Source organism: Formica exsecta, unplaced genomic scaffold (genome assembly GCF_003651465.1).
Source record: "Formica exsecta isolate Colony F162 unplaced genomic scaffold, ASM365146v1 scaffold839, whole genome shotgun sequence".
NCBI lineage: Eukaryota > Metazoa > Arthropoda > Insecta > Hymenoptera > Formicidae > Formica > Formica exsecta.
In genome coordinates, this window is record NW_021853610.1 from 18,189 (window position 1) to 27,421 (window position 9,233).

Consider the following 9,233-nt stretch of genomic DNA (forward strand, 5'->3'; position numbering starts at 1 on the left):
TCTGCGCATTACATGTACACGGTTTTCGCTTGTGTGCGTATCCCCTCCACTACGGTAGCGTGTTGCTGGCGTGGGCATTCTGGCATCACTGCTTGATACGTCTCATATACGCATGCACGCACATACGCATTGTCTCTCAAGGCGTATTTGCACACTCAAGCGAATAATTGTACATGAGCGCTGCAAACGCGCCTTGAGGGACAAAATCGCTTTGCGTGTGTGCGTGCGAGCATACGTACGTGAGAGTCTGAAACTTATGATGATAATGATGAAGAACGAAAAATGTCACAATTCTGATATACGATCATCATTTCTCGGGATTGACTGCACCAATCTTATTCGAACCGGTCGCAATCGAAAGCTTGTATTCACATTATATAATAAAAGTGCCGTTAGATTTTTTATTACGGCTTTAGTTATTAAAATATCTTAATCGAAAGTTGACTAGACCTAAAATTCCGGATAAGCTACTTGGTAGCGTCGCAGTCCCTGTATATAGGCAAACCGTTGACAAGCTGGAACGAATTTTTATATATACTTGGCGTCGCAACGCTGCCGCTTCGCTTGATATTTATTTTGTTTTTTCAAGATTTTTTTTTCTGGAATGATTGATTGTCACTTTTGTTATATCTAATCAAATTAAACAAATAATGTCTTTGTATTTCATGCGCAAATAATTCCCTCTCTACAAAAAGCAGTTGAAAACGAAAACCATCACTCAGAAAAAGAAACTATTAAAAAAAAAGCTTTTTGAGTCCTTTTAAAAAACGATAAAACACGATTAAAACTATAGAAAAATATAATAATTAATTATGCTTATATAAATTTGTCTATAATAGCTTTTAATTTGCATCGGTGCTCATTAGTGTATGCACGTGTTTGATGTCATTTTCATTGAAAAAATCTCATTAATTCATTAAAATTATTTTTAAACCGATAAAATGGAAGTAAGAACCTCCCTCAAAGTATAAGAACCAAAGTAACAAACATCCAAATTATAAATTATTATTTTGTTGCAATCCTTACGAACAATAACTATTTTTGTATTGATACTTATTGTTAGAGTAAAAATATTTCGTTCTATACTTCAACGATATTTTTTAATTATTTAAATATAATTCGGATTGAGAACGCGCAATTACACCGACGAGATATTATTAAAGACCGGTGGTCTTATGGGATTTAGTGTGACTGGAAAAAAAACTTGCTGCGTGTTATTTTAGTTCATCCAGTTATTGTTTTATTATCGAAAATGTATAGATGTATCTCGTCGATGGTAATTAGCATTACGAAAGGCCTCAGTGTAGTTTATGATGTAGTATGGACTTTGTTTCGCACAGAAAGTTGTATAATTATAAACCTCGTTTCGCGTCCGAAGCACAGGGCGATGTGGAATGGACTTCGTTTCGTGCAGAAAGTTACAAACCCATGTAAAACCGTATAATTATGGAAATGTCGCGGACGGATGAAATGTCACGGACGATAAAATATCGCAAACGATGAAATTTGTTTATCTAGTTTTTTTTATTATAATAATATTTTAACACGCTGGTGTTTACATCTTCTAACATTAACTTGTAAAATGAAATATTTTAGCGAAATATTTTTGAATTTTAATCCTTTCTTTATATGAAAATCTTAAAAATTCTCCATTTAGCCAGATAATTAAAATTTGAATATCTCGGAAATTAGACACGTTTCCGCACATTCGCATTTGACATATGTGGCATTCAACTACATTTAATAATGCTACATTTCTGTAAAATTTCATCAAATTCGGAGGTAGGAGCTATTCGAAATTTGAGCCAGAAATTGTTCGAATAAGTGAAAATCGTTCGTTTTAACTACCATAAATAAAAATTCCACAAATAAAATATTTAGTTTTATAAATTAAATTTTTTCAATTAGAGAAAAAACTTGGATTTTTTATTTCAGATATGATCTAACGTTTTCATGCACACCGTGCACCCACCTAAAATTTGAAGGAGCTCCGCAAATATTCCCATAACTTCAAAAAAAAAAAATTTTTTTTAAGCTGAAAATTTTTATTTAGGTAGTAAATAATATTGTATTAATATCGTAAAAAAATTAAAAATTTTTATCAAGTCGTTGCGCTGCAAAAGAATCTAGAAAATGTACTCATTTTTCGAGGTTTCAAACGGGTATGTTCTCATAAAAATAAATTTGTATGAATGACGAATGATTCAAGATTCATAGAGATAACATAGGCACTGGTAAATTCAATAGGTATCATACTGCGTGTCATAATTATTAACAAACTCCTTTTTACGTTATGATCCAAAGTAAGCCATTCTATTTCGAACACATTACTAGCCAGTTGTTGACTCTATATTTAAAAATATGGGAAAATAATTAAATAATTTTAGTTATAAAATGAGATAAATATTCAAATTGTATGCATTATTTTGCAGATTGATTCTGTATATCTATAAAAAAAATGAGGTAAAGGGACCTTTAAATAATGATCTTAAATAAAAATTAATTCTCGTAAAATACTATGCTTTAATATGTCTCTGATGCAATAACGTTGCACTAAACGTAAGAATGTATATATAATACAAACAAATTCGATATGCCAGACAAAATAAAATTTAAAAAAAAAATAAAAAAAATCATGCATAAGAAAAGAAATATACTTTAAAAAGTGCACACCTTAAGCTTGATTTCGTTTCCGTACCAGCAATAAAAAGAGATTTGTGTCAGCATGCAACACATGTATAACATTATTTGAATATATTTCGCATTTATATCCATCTGTGTCAGTTGATGCAGATTAAAACACACTACCAACATACTCACTACAAATTGAACAGTGATGATAAATCTAAATTTTTTGTTTACCATAAACGCGAATCTAGAATCAATTGGACACATAACTTTTTCAAGCATCTTTAAAATTATTTTGCACATGCGCGCATGTACATATATGTATGTATGTGTATTTATACACATACGTTGTATTTGTAGAAGAAAATTTTTATTAATAAGAAAACTGACTTAGAGATATATACGTGCTGTATAACGCACTCACGAAGGAAATGCGATTTGTTTACGATCTTCCTCAAGTGACACTTGAATATCTCTATTTGAGAACAGATATGCATTAATAATCCGCAAATGAGACTGTCGCAAGCGATGTGGAGGACCGATCCAACCGTCAAACTTATCGATTGATGCATGTAAGCGATTCGAAATAGAATCGGTGAAGAATAATTGAATGGTAACTATGCTTTGAAAGCTAATCTATCCTTTCTGTAATCTTTAAACACTAATGTTGCTACTGCAAACGCACACGTCAATTCGATTAGAGTCGCATAATAGAGCGTATTCATCCTGTAAAATAGTTGTAAGCATTTTTGAAATTCACTATTTAATGTTTTCAATAATCTTAACTTTTTACTGAATATAATGTTGATAATTCGACTTTAATTTACCGTTATATAAAAAATTGATCTTAAAATCTATTTTTAAAAAGGTTGCAATATGTATATGGATTTTGTAGAAAATTTAATTATATAGAATCACTTTATTTAATATCTTCTACGAGTATATATTTTTTATATGTATTCTCTATATAATATAAGGTCTCTTAAAAGATAATCCTCTATATAATATGTGATTACGTTTCATAATTTTACTAATCATTTTGCAATATTTACTGTATAAGTCTGTCGAATTTCTGTCGAATTTTTATTTCATCGAATTCGACGGGCTTATATGGTTTCTTCATCAGAATATCGATCAACATCGCGATGTTGCTACGATTTCTCAATAAACTAAACATCTTGCAGCATGATACAATCATGGCAAGCGTCACGTAAAAATTTTCGGCGAAATCGTCGGTGTTGTCGACATCCAGAATTATATCCATTAGTTGCGACAACATAAATGTATTTATTAACAAAACTATACAGACTGTGTATATATCATATATAACACGTTTGTATCGTGATGTCCACGAATTCGGTGTCCAACATCCGCAAATGGTAAGAATTTGAAATGTGAATGTAAGAACGCTCATTTTGTTCTTTTTTTTTTTTACTTGTCCAATAATATATTATCAGAAAAAATTTGATTATGCGAAAACGCCAGAAAATGTTTTTATATTATGTATCTAAATCTTATATTTCTATATTTTAATATATCATTTTCGAAAAATCTAATATTTTATTCCGTTTATCTTATTTTTTCACATATTTCACCATAATTTACGAAAACGTAATCCCCGGTTAATAAGATAAATAATACTACAAATTATACGATTGTGAAATAATCATGTATAACAAAATTTTAAGTTAAGAAATTGCCCGCACATCACAAAATTTGTAAATCAAAATAATAAATTTTTAACGCACAATATTATAATAATAATAATTATTATTAATTTGAAAATTATATATAATGCATTATAATAATACGACAATTATTGTTTACAGCGCGATGAGCAAGAAAATTTCACTGACAATCGTAAAGAGTCTATAGCCTTTTGCAATTCGGTTTTTCATCTTCAATTTTCAATTATGCATTCGCGAATGCACTATATTATTACGACGATATAAAACTTTTGCATCGCAGAACGATATTTTCACGATTGTTTTAAAATGCATATCTTATACATAATGTGAAATGTAATGTTACATTTATGTCCACCTGTAACTTACGGCTCAACGTTATGCCGTACAAGCAAACTATCAATTTTGGTTTAGCCATATGAAATCTTGATGCAGACGACTTTATGTACGTAGCTTTCAAATTATATTTAATTTATTGCTGCCATAAAGATGCAACATCGAACATCGCATTCTAATACTTATACATGTATATTGAATTCTTACATCGTCTATTGTTGCAGAAGTCAAAGAGAAAATATACAATTTATAATAAGTGGATAATCATTTATATTATTTTATCAACAAAATGCTTCGAAAGATATATCGAAAGATTGGAAAAAAACACGTACATTACTAAAAACAACATAAATTGCAGTAAGTAATAGCAGTATATAATATCAAGTTAATTTATTAAAATAATATATTTTTGTACTACTGCAAAAAAAAAAATTAAAATTGTGAATATATTAAGGGTATGATAAAGTTTATCAGAACATGTATCAATATAAAAAAAGTACATTATCGAGTATAACTATATAATAACTATAATCATAACTATAAAATAAATTAGATTGTATATACATGAATAGAGTATTATTAAAGGATGTTTGATATTGAATTTAGTGAGGATTAGTGAAAGAATTCATTTTAATTTTTATTTTACTCACATAGCTTCCTCTATGAGGAAGCAAAAATTGAAAAAACCGCATGATTAAAGCAGCTTAAGGGGATCCCAAAGGGTCTGTTTTACCGATAAAAACTTTATTTAGCAAAATCTTTTTTTTGATTATAGATATCAAAAAATCCTTTTCCAAAATTAAAGTATACATAATAACGGAGGGCGGAGTTTAACATTTCATATGAAAAGTGGAAAAAAATGATAAAATTACAGTTTAGTTATCGGCCTGTGCCGTCAACATTTACTTAATATAAAAGATTTGTAATCTGCACGTGCCTAATCAGTAAACCCCGCACTCGGCATTTCATCAAAGAGTATAAATGAGCTTAGAGAAGTGAGTTCAGAAGCTTTATAAAAAAGATTTTGCAAAATAAAATTTTCGTGCATATGTGTGTGTGCGAGATGGAGGCTCAAGAGTAAAACAGAGCAGTAGATTAGTTGCGTGATGTTGTCATTAATTGACATCACACTTGCAAAAACAAGTGTGTAAAAAAATTATTGTCATTAATCGACATCACACTTGCAAAAACAAGTGTGTAAAAAAATTTGTCACTAATTGACATCACACTTGCAAAAACAAATGTGTAAAAAAATTATTGTCACTAATTGACATCACACTTGCAAAAATAAGTGTGTAAAAAAATTATTGTCACTAATTGACATCACATTTGCAAAAACAAGTGTGCAAAAAATATTCTATAAATGACAGATACAATAGAGCATATTATATATTATAATGTGGTATGATATGGCTACAGGCGAAGATCCACGTTAAAAAAATCTTACGCGCCATTGGTGGTACCTCATATAGGTGGTGTGGAAAATCATCATTCAGTATTGTTTGACAACGACACAAACATATATATGTGGTCCGTATATACGTTTGTGTATTGAAATGATATTGTAAATATGTATGTATAGAAACTAAAGAGTTAAATATTATTATATGACATATTTTTTAAATATTTAAAATTTCTTATAGTACTTCTCATTATTTTTAATCATTTGTCGGAAAATCGATATATTTCTTGTACAATCAAATGTATGATTTTTCCTTTTGTTGTTTCCACACGGATATTCCTTCTTTCAAATCATCGATTTAAAATGCATTTTTACGTGGATTAAAAACTTTAAGTAATTTATATACGTATCTTAATCATAAATATATTATATAATAGATATATAATAGATAATATATCTCATACAAAAAGGCTGAAAAAAACATTTAAGGCATAGTAAGAAGCGATCAAGCGACGTGTATCGCCCGGTCTTCGTGCCGGCTCGATAAGAAGGAGAGAGACAGAAAACAGTATATCTGTCCTCTTCTGCTATCCGAAGCCAGCCGAAGCGCCGAGCTCACACGTACGCGGTTTGCGCTTGTGTGCGTCATCCCCTCCACTACGGTTGCGTGTTGCTAGCGTGGCCATTCTGGCATCACTGCCTAGCGCCTGTTTGCGGTCAAGCGCACGCCTAACACCGCACGGACCTGCACGCTACTCTGTATATATTTCGCTTTCAATAAACTATCTTTTCTACCTATACTGTGTCTACGCAAGCTTGAATCTCCTCTCTTCTCGAACCCGGACACCGACGAGCCGATCCAAGCGTCGAGCGAGGTGACCGCGTCACAACTGTTATAATTACATATAATTATTAATTTTATAAAATTCATTTACTAAATAATTACATAAAAAATTAACGAAAAATTGAGAATTTATAGACTAAAAATCGAATAATATAGCTTTTTCAATATAATGAATAACATTAATATTTATAGTTAACAACATTTATAACATTGGAATGTACTTTGGATCTCATCTATAAAGTTATATCTGCGGCATTCTTTTACGTTTGCTTTGCGATCAAATACAATTCATTTTGGATTAACGCCAATATTGTAAGCGTGTAAACCATTAAGCATCATTGATATATGTATCTTTGAATGCAATACATGCGGGCTTCGTATTCATTACTCTGGATCGAGTTATTCTAGATATTTTATTTTTTCTTAACATATCGTTTACTTTCTTTTCTCTAATCATTGTAATGTAAGTGCAGACTAAAAAAACAAAGTACAGAAAAACAAATTAATTTGAATCTGATCAAGAAAGAATACGGAGGCCATATCATAATCATTTTTAAATGTTGCAAAGAGGAACGACATACAATATTATCAACATGATAGTTAAGGAGTTCGCTGAAACAACTTCAAGATGTGTGTAATGAGATAGAAGACAAAAATGAAATCGCTATCATGAGAAAGTAGGAAGCAAAGTAAAACGCATTATGATTGCACTAATATGTAAGATAAATTTTCTCGGTCACATTATGGCTTTCACAAACAAATCTCGATCACATTCTTCGGTGCATATTATGACAGAATATTTTATTGATCAAGAAAGATATTCTTATTTAATTACTCTGCATAGACACGCAGCATGTTGTATAAGCTTATTAGCAATGATAACGACGGGAACTATGCTTTTAACATATCTTCAACATACTTGCACAATGTTTAGTATTGCCCGGTAAGTAAACAAAGAGTATGAATAACAGTAGAAATATGTATAACAATATAAATAAAATGCTTAAACAAACCATATAATTACAGCAACAAAATTATTTACAGTTATCGTGTCGAACGGGCAATTGATATTTTACAAAAAGGTGGTTACAAAAATGAACAAAAGAGTTGTAAGGAATTAATTTGTGCTGCGAACATTCATTGCAAAGCTATGAAGTTCGTATTATTGTTATATTCGTAACAAGTATTTATTTGCACATAATAATATTTTCTTTCATATTTAAAGGCTTAGTAATTTTTTAATATCCAGTTTTTTGGGATCGTTCTTCTGCTTGATAGCGGCTGGTGTGCTTTGCCTAAGTTGTAATCTTCTTCGGGTAAATTTCATCTAAAAATTCCTGAAAGAGCTGCCGTCACTTTATAAAATTGAAATTAACAACAGCAACAAACCTGCATAGATCAAAAAAATAACAAAATGGTTTTCTAACGTTCAAATGATCTACAAAATTTATTGCATGCTTATCTTCTCTTAGAAACACAAATTATATATAAACTACTATGATATCCGCACACATCTTAGATAATTATGCGAAATCTTGCAATTATGTAAGTTATATCATAAACAGCGATATATTACACAACGTAGTTTTTAAGCTATTGACATATTTTATAATATGCATAGAACATGGTGCATAAGAAACTAATAGTATACATAGCATGTGTCTCATAATTTTCATTTGGCGTCATTTACTGGTAACATTGGGTAACTTATACTCTCTCTGACTAACATAATTTGCCACTACATGTACTTGTTTCTAGACAATTACACTGCACAAGAAATAACAGATCACAATGAATATTTGTTTGCTACAGTGTAAAAAAATTGCAATTTTATATATAAATATATTTACTTTCCAGATATTAAAAATACGTCAAAAATTAAAAAATTTTTGATAAAGTTGATTATTAAAAAAAAAAAAATGCATATGTATATGTATGTGTTTGTTTGTGTATGTGTCGGTGCGCGTATGTTCACATGTGTGTGATAAAATATTTATTTACACATTTTAACTAATTACAATTTGTTTATTTTATTGTTTTGTAGATATAACGTTCGTTGGTATGTGGCTCCAATACATATACAAAACATGATACTTTTTCTGCTACAAAGGGGTACTAAAAGTTTCCATCTGATTCTCGGTGGAGTATTTGTAGCGTCTTTGCAAAGTGCCGCTTCGGTGAGAAATATATACGAATATATTGCAGATACACAATGTATTACAATTTTCTTAATAATATATAATAAGTGAATAAAACAAGAAAAAGATACATTCTATTTTAGATAGCAAACGCTTCCATATCATACTTCACCGTTTTTTATTCTACCCAGCAAGAATAA

General features: G+C 30.1%; 2 pseudogenes; one reads left to right on the top strand and one right to left on the bottom strand.

Moving 5' to 3' along the window:
• Positions 1-1,940: 1,940 nt before the first annotated feature.
• Positions 1,941-4,157, bottom strand: LOC115244729 (annotated as a pseudogene).
• A 2,808-nt stretch (positions 4,158-6,965) lies between these two features.
• On the top strand, positions 6,966-9,233 carry LOC115244731 (annotated as a pseudogene).